This window comes from Triticum aestivum, chromosome 7B (assembly GCF_018294505.1).
Source record: "Triticum aestivum cultivar Chinese Spring chromosome 7B, IWGSC CS RefSeq v2.1, whole genome shotgun sequence".
Taxonomy (NCBI): Eukaryota; Viridiplantae; Streptophyta; class Magnoliopsida; order Poales; family Poaceae; genus Triticum; species Triticum aestivum.
Genome location: NC_057813.1, coordinates 396,321,716 through 396,342,702, shown reverse-complemented (window position 1 = coordinate 396,342,702; position 20,987 = coordinate 396,321,716). Strand labels below are relative to the sequence as shown.

The window sequence follows — 20,987 nt, the reverse complement described above, 5'->3', positions numbered from 1 at the left end:
GTGGAAGTGCACAAGAAGATGTTGGAAACATTAAACAAATCGAGGAGTATATAGTAAGCATGGCAACCACAGTAGATAACAACAGATGGTTCCGGAGAAGTGCTTCATCTGTATGCTCTACACAATAAGCCTCCTGACAAAGGTTGGTACCGACCCACGGATTTCATCCATATGATTCAGCTTTTTCATCTCTATTGGTGTTGTGCTACTATTTAGCTACTGTCATGAAGTGCTTCATCTGTGTTGTTTTAAATAATTCCTTTCCTTTTTTTTTGAGCATTGCACAACAGGATCATCCACCTCTGAAGAAGAATATGGAGAACGTGAAGTGTTTGGTTCTGATTATGCCAGGAAGAAGAAGCCAAGCCTCTCTTCTTATCAGAAGGGAGCAGTTGAAGGATGGTTTTATTGCCCACAAGAACAAACTAACTTCAGCTCAGAAGCATTCATGGATATCCATCTTTGTTGTTGTGATGGCCAATACAATGTTGTTTTAGGTTTCCTTCCAGTGAGTTCCATTTTTTTTAAATGTGTGCTCTGCACGGATCATGTAGGTTGCCTGTTTAAACTGTCAATTCATAGTACAATTTGCTTTATACTAATCACTTTTTTGAATTTATGCAAACACGGGTGCTTAGCTTGATTTCTATGGGAACTGCACAAAATTTTCATGAATACATCGAATATTCTCGAATCATTCATTTCCACCACAAGAAAGGATGCGCCGATATGTTCTAAAGCGTTGCAACATATAAAGGCAAAATCATACAAGCTACACGCGAATTTGGTTGATTTTGGTGGAACTACACAAAAACAACAGTTGGTTTATTTAGCACAAGCTGCCATGTCAATGTCCAAACTGATGGCAAACCCTGCCTATTCCACAATCGTAGGCATTTGATATTTTGGAATGGGAAAACCTTGTCAAAGCTTGCTCATTGATGTATGAACAAAACACATTTGACATTTTGGAATGCAAAATCCATGTCAAATTTTGTTCATTGATGTTAGAAATAAGACATGTGTTTGATATTTTTGAATGGAACGCCCTTTCTTACAGCAACATCGATCAATTTTTCTTTACTCTTTAGTTGTGAAGTAAATATTGGCTCTGACATGTGAATCGTTGAGATGCATAATCATCGATTGTTTTGAATGCTCTATGAATTGTCAGGCCTGTGTGTTTGATTGCAATGTACATGAATGGAGTAAAATGCACTATTGGTCCTTAAACTTGCCGCGTACTCTCACTTTGGTCATTGTACTTAAGAATACTGTCAATACAGTCACTATATACGTGTTAAGGTGATTATACGGTCACTGGCAGATCGTATAGATCCGTATGCATCCATTTTGACCGGTCAAACAATCCACATGGCCAGCTCATTTTCTCTCTCTGTCTGTCAATGAGTGGAAGAAAGAAATAGAGCCAAAATAAAATAATGGGCGAGTGGGGATTCGAACCGGAATCTTCGCGCTTATGGAACAGCGAATAAACCAGCTGTACCAGTGAAACTATTTGATAACAAGGAGGAAATAGCGCATTTTAGACGTCTCCCATGCATTCACGTGGCAGCAATTGAGTGCATTTCTTTGCGTGCGAGCCATTGGGATTTACCGCTAAATTATAATCATTTCATCTTTTTTTTGAGAATCCATAATCGTTAAATGTAGTTTCAGTGGTTGGTCTTTTTGGGGATTTAAAGCAGTGTTGGCAGAACTCTGTACTCGTATATTTTTTTAAATGTACTCATACATAGGGTTCACCGTCAAGATTGCATTAGCACTTAAATTTCTTTTGTTCGGTGTAGACGTACCTACTATTCTTTGAACATTCAGACTGCATGCGTTGGAAACAAACCACAAAGCAAGAAAAAAATCCCAATGGCTGAATGTTGACAATCTGAATGTTACAATCATAATCATAATCCCGAAAAGCCCAACCACTGAAGCCACATGAAAGAATTATGATTTAAATCTAATACTCACCCACGAAAAAGAAAAACAATCAATGGTTGTCACATGAATTCAGCAATAGTATACAAGCATGTATTCCTCTATGAAATCACAACGTGAAGCTGGTGCAGCTGACTAGCCTCCTCGCAGATGAACGGGAGGTCTTGGGTTTGAATCCCCACCTTGTGCAAAAAAATTATTTTTCCCTCCACTTCTTTCTTCCACCCATTAACAGGTAGGGCCCGCATGACAAAGAGAGAAAGTGAGCTAATGAGGTGTCAAGTGGTTTGGTTGACCAGTCAAAATGGATGCATACAGATCTATACGATCTGCTAGTGGCCGTATAATCACCTCAACACGTATATACTGACCGTATTGATCGTATTCTTAAGTACAGTGACCAAAGTGAGCGTACATGACAAGTTTAATGGCCATCGGTGCATTTTACTCACAGGAATGCTAAAAAGCAGCTCAAACTTTTTGTAATCCCTCTATTCCTTTTTACTTCTCATATTAGATTTGTTTCAAGTCGATTTTACATTGTGAATGTTGATACCTTTTTCTATAATATTGGTTAAAGTAGAGATACTTTGACTTCAGATAAAACTTATATGCAGACTGAAAGGACCGGAGGGTGTACGTGTGAAACTACTGCAAACGAGGTGATCACCCTGGTAATAATGCTAGTACGTACTGTTTTGCATGTTCATCCAACGCCAGTGATACAAGAATTCGAACTAATTGAACTAAATTCATTCATACACTGCCGGATTTGATATAAACATGCCGGATTTTATTACATTTCATACATTCTTCAACTTAATCTATGATCTCCGATGCCCATTTCCCGTGTCTGGCCGGCTGAGCCAAACACAAGCTTATTCTCCAGCACACCTCTCTGACTCCACGTCGCCACCAAGAAGCTAATCGGCCATCAATGCTCAACCCGCCTAGCTTGGCTTCAACCGGAGGTTAGCAGTGGTGGCCTTACTTGGACCCGAGCGGCGGCGACCTACCATGTTCTACTCTTCCTCGTTTTCTGTGTGGTGCGTCCTTGTTGGCGGCGGGGCGGGGCCTTGAAGAAGTATGCAGAGCGGGGGAAATCCTCCCCTCATTGCCGGCAGGGCGGGGCCTCGGTGGAGCTGGCGATGTCCTCTGCCTCATTGTTGGCGGGGTGGGGCCTCGGCGGAGCAGGGCCTCACCAAAGCCGGCGAAGTCCTCCGCCTCGATGTCGGAGGCGCGGGGCCTCGGCAGAGCCGGTGATGTCCTCTGCCTCATTGTGGGCTGGGCGGGGCCTCAGCGGAGCAGGGGCTCACCAAAGCCAGCGAAGTCCTCCGCCTCGGTGCCAGCAGGACGGGGCCTCGGCGGAGCCGGCATTGTCCTCTGCCTCGTCGTCGGTCTCGCCAAACAGCGCCTCGCCCGCTTCATCATCCTCTTTATAGGTGGCCGCAACCTCCGCCACCCGCATGCGGTACCGCCAGTGCGTGAGGCAGCTCTTGCGTGCCGAGCGGTACGACTCGAGCAGCGCCTCCTGCTCCGCCTGCTCCATGGCAATCTGCTCCTCCGCTTGCAGGTGCTCGTGGAGGAGATGGTGGTTGTAGGCGGCGTCGGCCTGCGCCTCCCGGAACTGCTCATCACGCTTCTGCCTCACCGTGTCCATGGTGCAATGCATCAGCGAGGATGGAGCGGAGGAGGGGGTTGGCGCTGGATCATCGACTACCACGTTCTCCATTGGGACGTCGTCATCCTCCGGCTGCCTGTCGGCTAGCCTGTAGGCAGCAATGGCTTACATCTCGAAGAGCGCTGGAGCGTGAGGAAGCCATGGTGGGAGTGGTCTGGATAGGAGAAAGGGAACGGAGGCAGATGACTACGGCTATGATCGGAGCAGCAGTTTATACAGTAGAGGGACGGACGGGTGGCGCCGGAGTAGCCGCCTCGGCAACCACGTATCGTTAATGTGGGTGGTAGACGGACGGACAGACGGCACTTGTGTCATTTGAACACGGAGCAATCGCCTGCACCGGGAAGCGGCGCTGGTGGCGCTGACCATTTCGGGCGGAAAGCATAGTGAGTGAGGGAGGCGGTCTAGGTGGGCCAGGGTGGTCAGACTCATGCTTGGCAGCGGTCTAGGCATCCAGTAGTCGGACATGCTGGCTCGCGAGAAAGCTCGCCGAGCTGAGCAACGAGAATCAAATGATGGACGTGGCTTCTGACCAGGAGCTGGTGGCACCTCCCAAGCCGGTTCATGCCGAGTTCACCATAGAGCAGGTGCGGACGCACTTTGAAGCCCTAATGGCAGAAGAGCTACCAGCGCAGGGGGACCTATGCTGCAACCTCCGTCTCCTCAACGAGCACCGGCTCGCGGAAGGACGAATCTCCGGTGAACAAGCGAATAACAATGCCGTCGTGGACATGTGGCGCTATGATCCTGGCTTCTTGAATGAGCAGCAGGCTATGTATCAGACCATCCGTAGGGCCCTCTCCATCGTCCGTCGAGTTGTTGCACTCGCTGTGGTGCCGCTGTCTCGCATTGTCAACATGGTCAATGAACAAGAGGAATCAGGAGATGACTTTAATTGGAGAGGATGATAGTGGATCCCACCAGGGACATAGCCGCACGTACGCAAGTGCCTCCTTATTAGTATATATACAACTATATTTTTTTGCTTCCTCCCTGTTTCCCGACATCACGGTCCCACACCATTGTCAACCTATATAGTCAATAAACGAGAGAATTGCACAAGGAACGGCTGATAGCTGGGACCCAGCTGTTCGAGCAGAATTTCCATTTTTGAGGTGTGTGTAGAGTTTTTCTGGAGTGATGTTTTTGTCGTTGTTCAAAGGAGCAGGGTATCAAATGGGCGGTCTATGGCCCGTCTGGCCCAGGCTATTATTTTATATCGACCAAATATCCAGCCTAGATATTAATATTTAAATATGAAAACGGCTAGCCCAGCTATTCTTTTTTTGCGGAATACCCAACCCAGGTCAACTTGTTATTCTCCGGGCCGCACTAGACTTGCCAAGAAAATGGGCTTGAAGAAATAATAAATGGGCTGTAATTAAAAAATTGGCTATAAATATAAAAAATGAACCGAACAGGTACATTTTTTTATTCTTCTCAAAAAAGGTAAATTTTTTAATTTCATTACTTGTTGCGCGCGCAAAATTTCGTTGGATTTTTACTTAATACAAATTTATTTTGAAATTTTATTTAATCTGACTCTAAATTTCGGGTTAAAAAATATTTTGGACCCATGAAAATGTTGGAAAAAAAGTTTTACCGGTTGGCTGAAATTATTAACAAAGTCTTGGCTAGAAAATGGGCCGTAGTTTTAACAAACAATAAATGGGCTGAGTAAATTCCATTATAATTTAAAATACAAATCACAAATGGGCTATATGTTCTCTGCCACAGATGTGATGGTCACTTGTGGGCCTACTAAGTTGACGCGTACGCAAGGCTTTGTCAACTTATAGTCAACACACATCCCTAAAAAAACTTATAGTCAATACACGATTCTATTAGCAGTGGTTGTTGGATGTCCATCTAGTGGCTGTGGAGCTTCTTCAATCTCCTATATTCATGCTTCAGCCGCCCAAACCACCGCCGGCGGTACCGCCTACTACCGCCTCCCGTGGCCGGCCGTGTTGCTTCTTCAACCTCTATTCTTGCTCCTGTCTCCCGTGGGCGGCAGTGTTGTCGCGCACCCGAACCAGTCAAGTTTCCCACTCTTCCCCATCTGCGACTCCACTGTCGCGTCTTCTCCATCTCCGCGCCGTTCTAGTTTCGGCCTCGCCATCGTCCACCGGCCTTGGTGCGCTCGGCACGGTGTGGTCAACGTGGTCAACAAACGAGAGTCATCGGAAGATGACTGTACGTGAGAGGCTGACAGTGGGGACGCACCATGCCCATGGACGCATGCATTCAACTGCATCCTTTTTACCCTGAAAAATAATGTTTTCCCTCCTGGAAGCTCGGACCCACAAGCTACATCTTTGCATGCAAGGAAGTGCGTCCTCATTACGGGCAAAAAATGATTCACCCCCCGATAGCTGGGACCCAACAGCTATATCTTCGCATGCAAGGAAGTGAGTCCTTATCCTCCCTGACAGTTGGGACCCGCCCGGTCAAAGCGTACGTAGCGTTGTCTGTCTTGTTGCGAACGTCTACGTACACACTGGTCGATCGGTTGCTCTGCAATGATGAACCGTGGCCAAGTAAGTAGCAGCACATGTCATAGTAGAGCCCCACGCGTACCAGTTCAGGATGTCCCGTCTAAACCGTGTACACGTACATACAACCACACAACAAAAAATACGGCCACGTACGTACATATGAGTGGGGTCTCGAAATGTGTACTCGCGCATACGGACGGCCAGGGCTCCTATACATGGATATGCAACGGACGGCAGCGATGTTGTCCTGTTCATCTTCAGCTAACCGGCTAGGTCGGAACAGAGGAAACAACGTCGTGTTCACCGGGAGCCAAGTGACTGGGTGAATGCGTCTTGTTCAGTGGGAGGCAACAGACTGGGTCGGAATGGATTGTGTTCGTCGGGAGGCAACCGGCTTGGACGGAACAGCCGAAAGAAGCAAGGCCTGGCGTACCGCAGAATGGAGGAAACGGCCTTGTGTTCCACCACCTAGGGTCAAAACGGGATCCTGTTCATCGGGAGGGGTCTGGCGTACCGCAAAACGGAGGAAACATACTTGTCTTCAAGTGCCTACGTTTGAAATGGGGTCCTCTTGATTGGGAGGGGTGTGGCGTACCAAAAAATGGAGGAAACGAACTTGTGTTGGAACGCTATGATCGAAACGGGGGTCCTGTTCATCGGGAGGGGTGTGGCATGCAGCAAAACGGGACTCCACGGGATACTGTTCATCTCCACCGTCGACCTCCTCCACCCTCCACAGGCTACTATTCATCCACCATCAACCTCCTCCAGCCTCCACCTGCGACTGTTCATCCACGGGATCCTGTTCATCCAGCCTCCACCACTCCTCCACCGGCTACTGTTCAACTAGCCCTCTCCATAGGATCCTGTTCAACCACCCCTCCACAGGCTACTGTTCATTCAGCCCTCCACCGGCTACTGTTCAACCAGCCCTCCACAGGGTCGTCCTGTTCATCCAGCCCTAACCGACTCGATCGGGGACCTATTCATCCAGCGGCAACGGCCTCTACACCCCCACGGGGGCCTGTTCATCCAACCCACCGGGAACTGTTCATCCAACCCCCAACAATGCTCATTGTTCATCTAGAGGCAGCAGGTTCGATCGGCTTCAGTTAGCAACAGTAGCGAATTGATCGCTCGATCACATTCAGTTAACAACAAGGGATCGATCAGGGTTCAGTAATGTAGTTGTGCAATCGCTCAGGTTCAATAGGCGAACGCCACGCTCGGGTTCAGTTAGAGCCCAACGCCTCGCACCCACGCGCGTACATGTACGAGAGAAACACGCATCGCTCGGCCCCCAACCACCCATCGTAACTGGGAACTCCATGAATTTTCCTCGCCCTCGCTTCTACCATGATTTTTTCCGTCATGGACGGACCAAAGAATGTCATGCAGGTGCGTCTCAATCCCGCCCAGGACGAAAAGCCCATTTTCTGTCATGATTTTTTGTCATAGAAGTAGGAGCCCACCAATCTATGATGATACCTGGTTTTGTCATAATTATCGTCATAGAAGTGTCATAAGTATGACAGAAAAAAATTGTGATGTCAACATTGCGTTAAAATGATTGTGATGTAGTATGATGATATGGTATCCTCCTTTGAATGTTTGAGTGGCTTGACTTGGCACATGTTCATGCATGTAGTTGAAACAAAACCAACATGGCCTCTATGATATTTGTGTTCATGGTGTTCATATCCTACTCATGCTAGTATCCAATGTTACTTATGCATAATGCATGTTCATGATCGTTTTCTCTCTCTAGCTGGCCGCTTCCCAACCTATTTGCCAGACTTCGCCTGTACTAAGTGTGAATACTGCTTGTGCATCAAAATCCTAAAACACAAGGTATTCCAGGTGATTCCACCATACCTACCTATATGTGGTATTACCCTACCATTTTAAGTAAATTTGCATCTGCCACCTCTGAAAACTTCAAATAAATATCCTTTTTTGTGTGCCCGGATTGTTCATGGAGTGACAGGAGGTAGTCAGTATCTTCCATGCTAAGCGGGTTATTCTCATGATGAGTGTTTATTCACTCTTCCTTGCATGAGAAGGGCAGTAATAGGGATTCTCAGTCCCGAAATCAAATTGCGAATAATTAAAAAAACTCCCCCAGGACTGATGTTGGTATGGATGGTACCCGTGATTCGGTTAGTTGTGGAGTGTGCTTGTTGGTGGAGGGGTAGTAAACCTTTACTTTTATCACTTGGGAACCGCCACTAATGTGTTTAGCATGGAAGATGCCGATAACTAATGGTCGCGAAGTAAATAAGAAGGGTGCATTTCTCAAAATTTCATTTACCTCTGTTATAAAAATTTGAGCTCTGGCACCGCTGCAAATAACTACTTCCCTCTGCGAAGGGACTATCTATTTACTTTTATGTTGTGTCATCACCTTCTCAAATAAGCGCCAGATCCTGAGAGCACTATTGTCATCTTCATGCATTGTGTGTAGCTAATGTTGGATGCATCATGACTAGATATGTTCTACCATGAATTACAATGTTTAGTCGCTGCTTGAACTTTAGAGGTGCTTTGCATTTATGTTTTGTAGTCTCAGAAAGGGCTAGCGAGATGCCACTATTGTCATATTATATCATGGTTGTTTTGAACAAAGTGTTGTCGTTTGAGATATCATATTATTGCTCGCTAGTTGATTATATCATTGGTATAAGTTAATATAATTTTTAAGAGTTATGGTCGACATGGTTAGTCACGATCTTGGATGAAAACATGGGTGCTACTTTAGCTTATTTATTTGAACAAGAGCAAATGAGTTTGTAAAAGTTTTTCTTTTTCACTTTCAGTTTATAAACTGAATTTCTTGAGGACAAGCAAAGCTTTAAGCTCCGGTGAGTTGATACGTCTCTGTCGTATCTACTTTTCCTAACGCTTTTCTTCTTATTTTGGACTCTAATTTGCATGATTTGAATGAAACTAACCCGGACTGACGCTTTTTTCAGCAGAACTACCATGGTGTTGTTTTTGTGCAGAAATAAAAGTTCTCGGATTGGAACGAGACTTCGTGAGGATTTTTTATATAATAAAAGATAATTATTGGAGCCAAGAACTACTGGAGGGGGGCCTGGGTGAGCATAACCCACCAGGGCGCTCCCCCCTCCTGGCGCGCCCAGTGGGTTGTGCCCACCTGGTGGCCCCACAGGCCCTGAATCCAACTCCATAAATACCTATTTTTCCAAAAAAATCAGGGAGAAAGAATTATCGCATTTTGCGAGACGGAGCCGCCGCCACCTCCTGTTCTTCATCGGGAGGCCAGATCTGGAGTCCGTTTGGGGCTCCGGAGAGGGGGATCTTCGATCTTCGTCATCACCAACCCTTCTCCATCGCCAATTCCATGATACTCCCCACCGGGAGTGAGTAATTCCTTCGTAGGCTCGCTGGTTGATGAGGAGTTGGATGGAATTCATCATGTAATCGAGATAGTTTTGTTAGGGCTTGATCCCTAGTATCCACTATGTTCTGAGATTGATGTTGATATGACTTTGCCATGCTTAATGTTTGTCACTTTGAGCCCGGGTGCCATGATTTCAGATCTGAACTGTTTATGTTACACCATTATATCTATGTTTCTAGATTCGATCTTTCAAGTTAAATTCACCAATTACGTGTTATGATCCATAAACCCCAAAGTGACAGTAGTCAAGATACTTTCCGGTGATGACCGTAGTTTGAGGAGTTCATGTATTCACTGCGTGTTAATGCTTTGTTCCGGTTGTCTATTAAAAGGAGGCCTTAATATCCCTTAGTTTCCAATTGGACCCCGCTTCCACGGGAGGGTAGGACAAAAGATGTCATGCAAGTTCTTTCCATAAGCATGTACGACTATTTACGAAATGCATGCCTACATTATATTTATGAACTGTAGCTAGTGTTATATCGCCCTAGGTTATGACTGTTATATGAGGAATATCATCCAACGAATTCACCGATCCATTGCCTATGAATTTCTCTTATATTGTTCCTGCTAAGTTACTACTACTATCGTTACTGTTACACTTGCTACAAAATCATTGCTATCACTGTTACTGTTACTATTGTTGTGCTACTCCTATCAGAACTATCATACTACATTGCTACTGATCCCTTTGCTACAGATAATTAACCTCTAGGTGTGGTTGAATTGAAAACTCAGCTGCTAATACTTGCAAATAGTCTTTGGCTCCCCTTGTGTTGAATCAATAAATTTGGGTTGAATACTCTACCCTTGAACACTGTTGTGATCCCCTATACTTGTGGGTTATCACTGGCATTCTCCCTCTTCATGTGAATCCTGCAAAATAAGAGGGAAAAGGCATGAGAATTGCATCATAAACTGTAATAACGGTCCATAATGCAATAAATATCAACATAAAAAACATGATGCAAAATGGGTGTATCAACTCCCCAAGCTTAGACCTCGCTTGTCCTCAAGCGAAAGCCCATATTTATAATCATTATCACATGTATAGAGATAGAGGTGTCAATAAAAACAAAACACGGACATGAGGACATCATGATCATCATTAGAACAACAATATATTTTTTCATATAACTTCTCATGCTAAAGTGATAGCTCATTCACAAGGTAAAGTATGAACCATAAACTGCATTGGAAACTAACAAACTATGATCTCAGTCATTGATGCAATTGCAATTTGTCATAATGTCAGAGAGAGTCTATGTAAGAGTGTCGGGGAAATATACAGGGGTACATGTTTTCCCCCGACTCATGCGCGGACAAACCAATGACAGGGCAATGTAAACAAGAGACCAAGAGACTCGAAGAACCAACTAGCAAATCAGAAGGAACCAAGACCAAGACAGAGGAGCTAGATATTATCAAGGAAGAAGCCTCACGTGCCGGGCAGGCGAGCCTGGAAAGGGGCGAGGCCACCACCAGAAGAAGAGGACCCAGGCGCCCCGACAGGTCCTGTCAGGGCACACGGAGACCAAGTCACCTCACCGACTACTCCACCGAGACCCACGTCACCGATCAGTGCGGTGCCAAGACGCGGGATGATTAAGTGGCAGCCATTCGCCACATGGCTGCCGCTTCCTACCAAGTGAATGATAATCCCCAAGTGCAGGGAATCATCTTAGCAATTTCCAAAGGTGGAAGTGATAATCATGGAGTGTCGAACCCACAAGGAGCTAAAGGTAAGATCAATATTCTCTCAAGTCCTATCTGCCACTGATATGACTCCACGTACACCGAACGTTTGCTTCCAACTAGAAACGAGAAATCAAACTATGTTGTGGGTATGAAGAGGATAACTTTGCATGATATTGGAGAGCTAAAATATAAAAGTAGGTGTTGTTAATATAAAGTTAGAATATAGTACTAAATATTATAAATAGCGAGTGTGGAATAATGATGGGTCGGTGTGCGGAATTGGCCTAGGCGATTGTTAACAAGACCGGTAATCAATATTGCAATTTCATATGAGGGAGAGGCATAAGCTAACATACTTTCTCTTCTTGGATCATATGCACTTATGATTGGAACTCTAGCAAGCATCTGCAACTACTAAAGATCATTAAGGTAAAACCCAACCATAGCATTAAAGTATCTAGTCCTCTTTATTCCCATACACCATTACCCACTTATCCGTGTTTGTGTTTCAGTCACTCACGCAACACAGACAATAAGCAAACCATGAACATATTGCAAACCCTACAGCGGGGATCTCTCACTACTGGAAACAGGGAATTTGCCATCAGCCAGCTCTTTGCCATCTGCTAGCTGATGGCAAAGAACGTCTTTGCCATCTGCTTATAAAAAACAGATGGCAAAGAACTTGCAGACGGCAAAGAACATGGTTGTCATCAGCCAATTCTTTGCCATCTGCTAGTGGATGGCAAATAATCTTTGCCATCTGCCAGCAGATGGCAAAGAGGTTGGCACATCCTATGGCCGTCAACAGTGTAACGGCGTACCAGCCCCACCTCTTTCCCATCTGCCAGCAGACGGCAAATTCTTTACCATCTGCTGGCAGATGGCAAAGAGATGGGATTATTTTTTTCCAGGTAAAAAAACTTTGGGGTTATCCCCTCCCTCTCTCTCCCCACCCATCCAGGTAAAAAACGATGTTCGCATCTCCTCATCCACGCACCGAACAGCCCCCGTCGATGGCGCTCTAGGCTCGCCCGCCGCCATCCTGTCGCCGGCCCCGTCGCTCCCCCGCCCTGTCGCCGGCCGCGTCACTCCCCCGCCCCGTCGCCGTCGCTCCCCCGCCCCATCCCTGGCCCTCCCCCGCCCTGTCGCCGGCCCCGTCGCTTCCCCACCTTGTCGTCGGCCGCGTCGCTCCCCCGCCCCGTCGCCGGCCCTCCCCCTCGTCCACGGCCCGCCCCGTGGAGTTCCAGGTCCGCGACGGATCCGCCTACGCCGGCGTCTTCCACACCGCCTCCCTCGACGCCGGATACGGTGCGCGCCCCCCTCTCCTCCCTCTCTACCGTAGATTTCCTTTGGTCTGGTTCGAGGTTGGCGTCGGGCCCTGGGATCACGCGAATGGCGCTCGGGCCGTGATCCGGCTGCTGGGTGGAGATGGTGGATGCCGCGTGCCTAGTGCCTAGTGACGCGACCTGGTTCGTCTCTGTTTTTTTTCTGGGAGAATGGGTTGTGATCCGCTTGTTCGTCGACAGGCCCCGGTCGCCGGGATGCCGCGTTTTGTTAGTATTTCTTGCTGGGGCTGCGGCTGGGGCGGATTCGGGGGCGGGTGGTGGAGACCGCTGGGTCATGTTCATCTTCTGAGATGGAGGTCGTTGCATGTGTTCCGCTCTGTAGAGGCCGAGATCCTAGTTGTTCGGCCTTCCTGAAACATGCATGCATCTAGCTGCAGGTTAAGTTTTCAAGTTCAACGATTTATGTGCGGCTAGTTTTCTTGTTGGCTTGCGTCTTAATTACCATGTATAGGCACTGCTATATGGCGAACATATACAATGTTATATGGTGCACACACAAATGCAAGATCCGAAGTAGCTACACATATGGTTTCTTATCTTGCTTATGGAATCTTGTCGGCTAATATGATTTCAGAATCATCTTTATCAAAGTGGTTATTATCCAAACTTTGTAATAAGATTTTAAAACTTTTGCCCATGTAGAAAGGAAGCTACATGTACACACTTGTTAACATCTATATGCATGAAAGCAGTGTATGGCAATAATAATATGCATTGTCATGTTCTTACTAAGGTCATGATTTACCTCTTCCACATCTCATCTTTCAGTGTCTGGCTATGTTTCTATATTGTTTTGAGAAATTGCTGCCATGAGATGAAGTCTAAACATTGTTCAGTCTCGCCTTATCATCTCGTTTCCTTTGCCCCGACATGTTCTAATTGCATTCCTTGATTATGACAATACAGTTGCAATCATGCTAATCTTTTGGTTATTAATTACTATGTAACTTGCTCATCTAAGAAAATGTAACTACTCATTGAAAATAGCTAAAATATCCTTTCATTGTAATTTACAGAATTATTTTTTATGGACTTCATATAGAATATCTATGATTCTTTTACAAACATTTTGTATTACCAAAATAATTTTAAAAATAATTTTTGTGGCGTTCACCAGATACAATGTTTTCTTAACTCATCTAATGCAGATCCTGTGCGAATCTATGGATTTGATATTTCAATTAGCTGGGCGCTCATCGCTTCTGTATTCAATGTGCGGTAGTTCGATAAGTGTATGGGATATTCTGATGTGTTAGCTATGGTATTATAGATGTCTATTTTCTTATTTGTCGTGCAAGTACGGAGATAAGCTTGCATACATGTATGCTAGCTTTCCTGTTTGCATGCGTGCATGTGGGAGTTGCAAAACAGTGTTAAAAAAAGTTACAAAAATAAGATTTGCATTCAATTAGAATCCTAGATAGACAGGGACACCAGCTCTTCCAAGTTCGGCATACATGTCCGGGAAAGACTCATATATATTTTCAATATTATCCGATAAGGCGTTTTTTATTTGGTATAGACCTTCCTGCCTTTTTTTGGCTGTGTATGTGCTTTTTATTCCTGAGAACAGACCTCTCGTAGTTTGCTCTTTTTAGTTGTTTTCATTTTCTAACTGATGTCTATGTATGCGTGTTGGACTCCCCTATATGTGTGTTATCTCAAAAAAGTTGGTGTGCTTTTTCTTTTTGAGTTGAAGTTGGTGTGCTTTTCTAACTAAAATGTGTATGTATGCATGTTGGACTTCCCTGTACGTCCTCTCTTGGAAAAAAAGAATTCCTTGTACACATGTCAATGATCTGCTGTGTACGCGCTCTATGTCTTACGTAACCTTTTCATCTTTAAAGCTCATCCGCTATAATAAGAATTAATGGAGTATATACTTTTAAATTAATAAGTACCAATTGATTGTTGTCATGCAGAAAGGAAGCTACATGTTAACATCTGTATGCATGAAAGCAGTGCATGGCAATAATAATATGCATTGTCATGCTCTTATTTTGTGTTCACGAAAATAATAAGAAATCCAATCTATAACATCCTTTTGTGTACAGTATTTCCGGCCATATATCTAAACATGTACGTCACACTTTTGAACCATACATTGTATTTTTTAATCATGATTATTTGGCGTTCATATGCATTTGTTTGTATAACAAAAAAATAGAAGATCGCTTTGTATACTATATTCTTTGCGCTATCTTTGCTTGGGTACTCCATGTTGTCAATCAACACCTTTAATCCTTCTCTGTTTGTGACTCTTGATAATGCTACATATAATTGCCCATGGAAGAAGACTTGCTTAGGCAAATATGGGCCCACCTTGTTTAGGGATTGACCTTGGCTTTTGGTTATGGTCATTGCGAAATAAACTGACAGAGGATATTGCTTATTATGGTTTGGTGCTCATTCTTTAGTGCCTCCATGTCATAGCTAAGTTTTCCGTTTATCATTCTGTTCCCAAGTTCTTCAAGTTTTGTAGCATTTGGTAGTTCTGTGTCTGGATAGTCCTTTAGTGTCTTTCCTGCTTGCCTCATTAGTTTCTCTATCTCAATCAGAGCATATGCCTTTTTTTGTGAATCAGTGAGCTGCAGCATAGGAAAGTTAAGCATAATTCTTCTTTTGTACTGGATATCTTTAGACAGTGCCTCCCATGTTGATTCCCTCAACATCTTTGGGCTGGTCACCTCACAATGGCATAAAATTGTGGTGAATAATTGTCGTAATTGTGTCCCTGAGCCCCAGCATTATGCTTCATTGATGCATTCAATCCACTCACTGTCGTCATCAAGAAATCCAAGCGCTTGGCATGCTTATTTGTATGTTGGGTGAACAGCTCCATTAACTGTTCCAATATCATGAATGATGTGCATCCTTTCTTGGTGTTTAGAAGCATTCTCATATAATACCGGTTGCCACTTGCAGAGTGTGCATAGTAGATTCGTCCAATATCGAAGCCCCTTTTCGGCTCCCCAAGTTTTTGTTTCGCTTTTCCATACAAATTTTGATGGGAATTCTGCATAGGTTAATTCTTTTCCCGCCTCATGTATTTTGTTTGCCTCCATCCACTTAGTGAACTTAGTACTCGTGGATCCTGGCCTTCTTACTATCTTATCAATGTCAGTCGAGTCTAGAAAAATAACTTCTTGATCATTTTCAATGTGGAATGGTAGTCTCTTGACTGGTGGATCACGATGGTGTAGATCAAACTGGAATATCCGCCAGTATGCTTCAGTTGTTGATATGTATCTCATCTCTAGGTATTTCTTGATGTCATCATAGTTGTTTTCCGCATTTCTTTCCTTTAGTAAGGCCGTTACCTGATTGTCATCTTTATGGATGTTCTTAAATAGGTACTTGATTGACCTGGGCCTGTTGCACCACTCGACATTTATGTGAGCTAGGAATTGACCAAAAGGTTTCGGTTGTATGGTACGACAAATCTGTTGTTGAGCATTGCTCCTCCCTTTTTGATCTTCATTCCATTGTCTTTTGTTTTAAGTATATAATAGATATGACTGACTCGTCAAAACCAAATGTGCAGTCCATGTGCGAGAAGAATGGCCAGACCCCTCCGTCGATGCCAGTCATTGCTCCGGCGGGCACGGTGAGTTTCATTTGAACGGTCATTAGTTACTAGTCTTCACATTTGATTTGCATCATGCTAACGATACATTGGAAATAATCTTTGGTGCAGCGTAACTCCCGACAAGCATCGACCGATCCTTCTCCGTCTGCCACTGGCGCGACCGGTCCTACACCTACACCTACACCTACACCTTCATGATGAAGGTAAGTTTCCCAAGTGTTTTTCTTAATAGAGTTTTGTTGTGATGCCATCTTGTATCTACACATATCGTGCATAATGTGTGTATGTTTGAAATCCATTGTATGTGTGGGATTCGACACCTAGTCGTGTGCCTTTGGTAGCCTTCCATACAGAGAAATGCCTCCTAGTGCTTCCACTGAGCCATGGTAGTTCGCTACTGCTCCGGAACACATGGATTGACCGGCATGTGTCCTTCTTTGCTCCTGTGTCTGTCCCTATGGGGAAATGTCACGCGGTGTATCACCGAAGTCCTTGTAGCTTGCTACGACTTGGTTGCACTCGCTGATGACCGACATGTGCATTGCTGGGTCATGTATGCATGTCCCTGTACGTTTGTGCCACCTTGGTTCTATGACTAGTCATGTCGGCCCGGGTTCTCTACCATATGGATACTAGCAACATAATCATATACTTAGCATTTTTTCCTCCAAAATGACTCAATATGCTTAGCTAGCTCAAAAATGACATAATAAGCTTAATTAGCTCCAAAATGACATATTTAACCTAGTATAGCTCTAAAATGACCTATACTTAGCATTTTTCCTCCAAAATGACTTAATATTCTTAGCTAGCTTAAAAATTACATATTTAACCTAGGATAGCTCTAAAATGACCTATACTTAGCATCTTTTCCTCCAAAATGACTTAATATGCTTAGCTAGCTCTAAAATGATATAATATGCTTAAGAAATGACATATTTTAGGTCCTAAATGACTTCATATGCTTAGCTAGCTCCAAAATGACATAATAACCTTACTTAGCTCCAAAATGACCTATTTAACCTAAGCTAGCTCTAAAATGACCTATACTTAGCATATTTTCCTCCAAAATGACTTAATATTCTTAGCTAGCTAAAAAATTACATAATAAGCTTAATTAGCTTCAAAATGACCTATTTAACCTAGGATAGCTCTAAAATGACCTATACTTAGCATTTTTTCCTCCAAAATGACTTAATATACTTAGCTAGCTTCAAAATGACATATTTAACCTAGGATAGCTCTAAATGACCTATACTTAGCATCTTTTCCTCCAAAATTACTTAATATGTTTAACTAGCTCTAAAATGACATAATATGCTTAAGAAATGACATAGTTTAGCTCCTAAATGACTTCACATGCTTAGCTAGCTCTAAAATGATATAATAACCTTACTTAGCTCTAAAATGACCTATTTAACCTAGGATAGCTCTAAAATGACCTATACTTAGCAATTTTTTCCTCCAAAATGACTCAATATGCTTAGCTAGCTCAAAAATTACATAATAAGCTTAATTAGCTCCAAAATGACCTATTTCACCTAGGATAGCTCTAAAATGACCTATATTTAGAATTTGTTTCCTCCAAAATGACTTAATATGCTTAGCTAGTTTAAAAATAACCTATTTAACCTAGGATAGCTCTAAAATGACCTATACTTGGCATCTTTTCCTCCAAAATGACTTAATATGCTTAACTAACTCTAAAATGACATAATATGCTTAAGAAATGACATATTTTAGGTCCTAAATGACTTCATATGCTTAGCTAGCTCCAAAATGACATAATAACCTTACTTAGCTCCAAAATGACCTATACTTAGCATTTTTTTCCTCCTCAATGACTCAATATGCTTAGCTAGCTCAAAAATGACATAATAAGCTTAATTAGCTCCAAAATGACCTATTTAACCTAGGATAGCTCTAAAATGACCTATACTTAGCATTTTTTCCTCCAAAATGACTTAATATGCTTAGCTAGCTTAAAAATGACCTATTTAACCTTGGATATCTCTAAAATGACCTATACTTAGCATCTTTTCCTCCAGAATGACTTAATATGCTTAACTAGCTCTAAAATGACATAATATGCTTAAAAATGACATATTTTAGCTCCTAAATTACTTCATATGCTTAGCTAGCTCCAAAATGACATAATAACCTTACTTAGCTCTAAAATGACCTATTTAACCTAGGATAGCTCTAAAATGACCTATACTTAACATTTTTTCCTCCAAAATGACTCAATATGCTTAGCTAGCTCAAAAATTACATAATAAGCTGAATTAGCTACAAAATGACCTAGTTAACCTACGATAGCTCTAAAATGACCTATACTTAGCATTTTTTTCCTCCAAAATGACTTAATATGCTTAGCTAGCTTAAAAATGACCTATTTAACCTAGGATAGCTCTGAAATGACCTATACTTAGCATCTTTTCCTCCAAAATGATTTAATATGCTCAGCTAACTCTAAATTGACATAATATGCTTAAGAAATGACATATTTTAGCTCCTAAATGACTTCACATGCTTAGCTAGCTCCAAAATGACATAATAACCTTACTTAGCTCTAGAATGACCTTAGCATGTTTTACACCAAAATGACTTAGTATGCTTAGCTAGCTCAAAAATGACATAATAACCATACTTAGCTCCAAAATGACCTATTTTATAGATATAAGTTGCATCATAATAATCTTCACATTTTAGTTGCATCATAATAATCTTCTTCTTCTAGTCTTCTTCTTCTAACTTTCTTCTTTCCCATTTTACAGATTTGCTTAAGATCACGGAAGCTTGGGTTGATGGAGTGCTTGTATTTAGTTTTTGTTTTGACCTTGTGAAACTTGCTACCTATGGATGAAACTGTGTAATATTGATGAAACTATGTATATGTACGGATGAAACTTGCTACTATTGGTAACATGTGTTGGATATGTATGTGTTCATGACTATTGGTAATATGTGTTGAATATTCTATATTGGTCATATAAATATATTTGTGTTTGATTTTCTGTGAAAATGAATTGATATAAGAAAAAAAATTAAATGGGGCAATATAGTCACTTAGCCATCTGTTGGCAGATGGCAAAGAGCTTTGCCATCAGCTAGCAGATGGCAAAGAGGCCACATGTCATTTACATGTAAAATTTGGGCTGGCCTATTTGGGCTCTTTGCCATGTGTTGGCAGATGGCAAAGCTCTTTGCCATGTGTTGGCAGACGGCAAAGCATGCAGCCTTTGCCATCTGCTGGCGAACGGCAAAGAGCCTGTAGCCTTTGCCATCTGCTGGCAGACGGCAAAGTATGCCGTTAGCCTTCTAACGGGGCTAACCCCGTTAAGAGGCTTTGCCATCTGCCAGCTGATGGCAAATGTACAGCCTATTTTCCATCAGCCAGCAGACTCCAAAGAAGCCTTTGCCGGCAGGGTTTCAGAAAAACTGTTTGCCATCTGCTGGCAGATGGCAAAGCCTTTGCCATCCGCCGACCATGCCTTTGCCATCTGCCATGGCAGATGGCAAAGTGCCAGAAGGGCACCATAGAACAGCACCAATAATAAAACATGCAACTCAAACCAATCTAGATCATCAATCAACCCAAAGACAAAGGAAATCTACTCAAAACATCATAGGATGGCAAAAATCATTGGATCATAATATGTGGCATAAAGCACCATGTTCAAGTAGGTGATTACAGCGGGGAGCGGGAGAGTGGACCACTGAAAAGAGATGAGGATGGTGATGATAATGATGGTGATGTTGATGAAGACGATCACCGTGGCGATGATTCCCCTCCTGATGGCACTCCGGCGCCATCGATAGAGAGGAGGAGAGGTTCCCATTGTGCTTCCTCCTCCATTGCCTCCCCCTGGATGGGAAGAGGTTATCCCTCTGGTCCTTGGCCTTCATGGCGATGATGGTCCCTCCGAGATGCTCCATCATGGCCTCTGGTGATGATGGCCCCCTCCGACAAGGTGCCAGAGAGGGCCTACATTGATTTCTCGTTGTTCTGGAGGTTTGCGGCGGCGGAACTTCCAAACTCCCCTCTGTTCTGGGGTTTTTAGGATTTATTGGAGGGGTTGGCGTCGGTTTCACGTCAAGGGGGCCCACGGGGAGCCCACGAGGTAGGAGCACCCTCTCAAGGGGTAGGGCGCGCCCTCCACCCTCGTGGTGGCCTTGGGACTCCCCTCCGGTAGCTTTTTGTTCCAGTATTTTTTATATTTTCCAAAAATATTCTCCGTAGATTTTCAGCGCATTCCGAGAACTTTTATTTCTGCACAAAAACAACACCACGGTAGTTCTGCTGAAAACAGCATCAGTCTGGGTTAGTTCGAATCAAATCATACCAAAATCATGTAAAAATATAAAAACATGGCATGAATACTTCATAAATTATAGATACGTTGGAGACGTATCAGCATCCCCAAGCTTAATTCCTGCTCTTCCTCGAGTAGGTAAATGATTAAAGAAATAATTTATGAAGTGTGAATGCTAGCAAGTGCAGAGGTCTGATCAATGATAATTTCAGTCACCTTTCTAGCATCATTATATATCATAACAGTAGCTCAACTCATAAAACTTCTCATGATCTAGTAACAAGCTATTCACATGTTAAAGTATAGATCATAAACTTTCTTGAAAACTAACAAACTATGTTCTCAGTCATCAAACAATTGCAATTCATCTTATTTTCAGGAAGGGTCTATGTAAGAGCTTTTATTTAGCAAATTCCGTATACTCAACTATCGTTTAATCTTTCACAATTGCTAACACTCACGTGATATTTATGAGT

General features: G+C 43.3%; 1 long non-coding RNA gene across 4 annotated transcripts; it reads left to right on the top strand.

The window, feature by feature from the left end:
* The first annotated feature begins 12,221 nt into the window (after positions 1 to 12,221).
* LOC123160912 (uncharacterized) lies at positions 12,222 to 19,032 on the top strand. Of its 4 annotated transcripts, none has more exons than XR_006480458.1 (6): positions 12,222 to 12,568; positions 15,810 to 15,866; positions 15,960 to 16,038; positions 16,151 to 16,213; positions 16,304 to 16,398; positions 18,973 to 19,032. It is a non-coding gene; the product is annotated as an uncharacterized lncRNA (long non-coding RNA). The 4 variants fall into 4 exon arrangements; XR_006480455.1 differs by having other exon boundaries at positions 15,780 to 15,866; XR_006480456.1 differs by lacking the exon at positions 12,222 to 12,568 and adding an exon at positions 12,584 to 15,630 and having other exon boundaries at positions 15,780 to 15,866.
* Positions 19,033 to 20,987: the final 1,955 nt, after the last annotated feature.